The sequence below is a fragment of the Arachis stenosperma genome, chromosome 9 (assembly GCF_014773155.1).
Source record: "Arachis stenosperma cultivar V10309 chromosome 9, arast.V10309.gnm1.PFL2, whole genome shotgun sequence".
Lineage (NCBI taxonomy): Eukaryota > Viridiplantae > Streptophyta > Magnoliopsida > Fabales > Fabaceae > Arachis > Arachis stenosperma.
Window position 1 is genome coordinate 75856972 of NC_080385.1, and position 3918 is coordinate 75860889.

At 42.3% G+C, this 3918-nt stretch overlaps 1 non-coding gene across 1 annotated transcript; it reads right to left on the minus strand.

The window, feature by feature from the left end:
- Positions 1-298: 298 nt before the first annotated feature.
- On the minus strand, positions 299-406 carry LOC130952154 (small nucleolar RNA R71). The gene has a single exon (XR_009074335.1). It is a non-coding gene; the product is annotated as a small nucleolar RNA R71 (small nucleolar RNA).
- Positions 407-3918: the final 3512 nt, after the last annotated feature.

Below are 3918 nucleotides of genomic sequence, written 5' to 3' on the forward strand. Positions count from 1 at the left end.
TAGAGCAAACAACTTTGAGCTTAAGCCTCAATTAGTTTCTCTAATGCAACAGAATTGCAAGTTCCATGGACTTCCATTGGAAGATCCTCATCAGTTTTTAGCTGAGTTCTTGCAAATCTGTGACACTGTCAAGACTAATGGGGTTGACCCTGAGGTCTACAGACTTATGCTATTCCCTTTTGCTGTAAGAGACAGAGCTAGGATATGGTTGGACTCACAACCTAAAGAAAGCCTGAACTCTTGGGAAAAGCTAGTCAATGCCTTCTTAGCAAAGTTCTTTCCACCTCAAAAATTGAGTAAGCTTAGAGTGGAAGTCCAAACCTTTAGACAGAAGGAAGGTGAATCCCTCTATGAAGCTTGGGAAAGATACAAACAATTGATCAGAAAGTGTCCTTCTGACATGCTTTCTGAATGGAGCATCATAGGTATCTTCTATGATGGTCTGTCTGAACTATCCAAGATGTCATTGGATAGCTTTGCTGGAGGATCTCTTCATCTGAAGAAGACGCCTACAGAAGCTCAAGAACTCATTGAAATGGTTGCCAATAACCAATTCATGTACACTTCTGAAAGGAATCCTGTGAACAATGGGATGAATCAGAAGAAAGGAGTTCTTGAGATTGATACTCTGAATGCCATATTGGCTCAGAACAAAATATTGACTCAGCAAGTTAATATGATCTCTCAAAGTCTGTCTGGAATGCAAGCTGTACCAGGCAGTACTAAGGATGCTTCATCTGAAGAAGAAGCTTATGATCCTGAGAACCCTTCAATGGAAGAGGTGAATTACATGGGGGAACCCTATGGAAACACCTATAATCCTTCATGGAGAAATCATCCAAATCTCTCATGGAAGGATCAACAGAGACCTCAACAAGGTTTCAACAACAATAATGGTGGAAGAAACAGGTTTAGCAATGGCAAGCCTTTTCCATCATCTCCTCAACAATAGACAAAGAATTCTAAGCAGAGCCACTCTGACTTAGCAACCATGGTCTCTGATCTAATCAAAACCACTCAAAGTTTCATGACTGAAACAAGGTCCTCCATTAGGAATTTGGAGGCACAAGTGGGACAGCTGAGCAAGAAAATTACTAAACTCCCTCCTAGTACTCTTCCAAGCAATACAGAAGAGAATCCAAAAGGAGAATGCAAGGCCATTAACATGACCCACATGGCTGAACTTGGAGAGGAGGAAGAGGCAGTGATCGCCACTGAGGAAGACCTCAATGGACGTCCACTGGCCTCCAATGAGTTCCCTAATGAGGAACCATGGGAATCTCAGGCTCACACTGAGACCATAGAGATTCTATTGGATTTACTTCTGCCATTCATGAGCCCAGATGAGTATTCTTCCTCTGAAGAGGATGAAGATGTCATTGAAGAGAAAGTTGCTAAATACCTTGGAGCAATCATGAAGCTAAATGACAAGTTATTTGGTAATGAGACTTGGGAGGATGAACCTCCTTTGCTCACCAAAGAACTGGATGACTTGTCTAGGCAGAAATTACCTCAAAAGAGACAGGACCCTGGGAAGTTCTCAATACCTTGTACCATAGGCACCATGACCTTTAAGAAGGCTCTGTGTGACCTAGGATCAAGCATAAACCTTATGCCTCTCTCTGTAATGGAGAAGCTAGGGATCTTTGAGGTACAAGCTACAAGAATCTCACGAGAGATGGCAGACAATTCCAGAAAACAAGCTTATGGACTCATAGAGGATGTTTTGGTGAAGGTTGAAGACCATTACATCCCTGCTGATTTTATAGTCCTAGAGGCTGGGAAGTGCATGGATGAATCCATCATCCTTGGCAGACCCTTCCTAGCCACATCAAAGGCTGTGATTGATGTTGACAGAGGAGAATTGATCATTCAAGTGAATGAAGAATCCTTTGTGTTTAAGGCTCAAGGCCTCTGTAACCATGGAGAGGAAGCATGAAGAGCTTCTCTCAAAACAGAGTCAAACAGAGCCCCCACAGTCAAACTCTAAGTTTGGTGTTGGGAGGCCACAACCAACTTCTAAGTTTGGTGTTGAACCCCCACATTCAAAATCTAAGTTTGGTGTTGGGAGGTTCCAACATTGCTCTGATTATCTGTGAGGCTCCATGAGAGCCCACTGTCAAGCTACTAACAATAAAGAAGCGCTTGTTGGGAGGCAACCCAATGTTATATTTATCTATTTCCTTTGTTATTTTATGTTTTCTGTAGGTTGATGATCATGGAAAGTCACAAAATCAATTGAAAAAGCAAAAACAGAATGAAAAATAGAAAGAAAAATAGCACACCCTGGAGGAAAATCTTGCTGGCGTTTAAACGCCAGTAAGGGCAGCAATTGGGCGTTTAACGCCCAGTCTGGCACCATTCTGGGCGTTTAACGCCAGAAAGGGGCACCAGACTGGCGTTAACCGCCAGGAAAGGGCAAGAAGCTGGCGTTAAACGCCAGAAATGGGTACCAGCCTAGCGTTTAACGCCAGAATTGGCATAAAAAGCATTTCTGCTCGCCACTTGGTGCAGGGATGAATTATCCTTGACACCTCAGGATCTGTGGACCCCACAGGATCCCCACCTACCCCACCACTCTCTCTCTTCTTCACCCATTCACCAATCACGTCAACACCTCTTTCCCAAAAACCCATCACCTATCAAATCCCACTATTCTCTTCACCACTCACATCCATCCTTCATAAAACCCCACCTACCTCACCATTCAAATTCAAACCACTTTCCCTCCCAAACCCACCCATAATGGCCGAACCATACACCCCCTCTCCATTCCTATATAAACCCATCTTCACTCTTTTATTTTCACACAACCTAAACACTACTTCTCCCCCTTGGCCGAACCACAAAGCCACCTCCATCTCCTCTATTTCTTCTTCTTTTACTCTCTTCTTTCTTCTTTTGCTCGAGGACGAGCAAACCTTCTAAGTTTGGTGTGGTAAAAGCATTGCTTTTTGTTTTTCCATAACCATTTATGGCACCTAAGGCCGGAGAAACCTCTAGAAAGAGGAAAGGGAAGGTAAAAGCTTCCACCTCCGAGTCATGAAAGACGTAGAGATTCATCTCAAGGGTGCATCAAGACCACTTCTATGAAGTTGTGGCCATGAAAAAGGTGATCCCCGAGGTCCCTTTCAAACTCAAAAAGAGTGAATATCCGAAGATCTGACATGAGATCCAAAGAAGAGGTTGGAAAGTTCTTACCAACCCCATTCAACAAGTCGGAATATTAATGGTTCAAGAGTTCTATGCAAATGCATGGATCACCAAGAACCATGATCAAAGTGTGAACCCGGACCCAAAGAATTGGCTTACAATGGTTCGGGGGAAATGCTTAGATTTTAGTCCGGAAAATGTAAGGTTGGCATTCAACTTGCCCATGATGCAAGGAGATGAACACCCTTACACTAGAAGGGTCAACTTTAATCAAAGGTTGGACCAAGTTGATGCATGGAAACTTGTCTCTCAACAAATCTCCCTTCGGCAAGTATACCGAATTATCGTCAAGTAAAACTCACCATAGAGTGAGGTCGAATCCCACAAGAATTGATTGGTCAAGCAACTTTAGTTAGAAGAATATGCTAGTTGAACTAAACAGAATTTAGATTTAGATGCAGAAATTTAAATGACTAGAAAGTAAATAGCAGAAATTAAAGTGCAGAATTTTAAATGGGGAGTTGGGGTAATGCTCATAAAAGTAAATAGTAGAAATTAAAGAGAATGGGTAAGATCAGAAATGGGGAGATCATTGGGTTTAGGAGATGTTACAATTTTTCGGATCAAGTTCATTCTCATCTCTTCCTTAATCAATGCATTCATTGATCTCCTTGGCAATCTTAAGTGATTGAATCCCAATTCCTTGGTAATCCAATCTCTCAAATCTTGATCAATAGCCAATTTCTTGGTCAATTGCTCATGAGA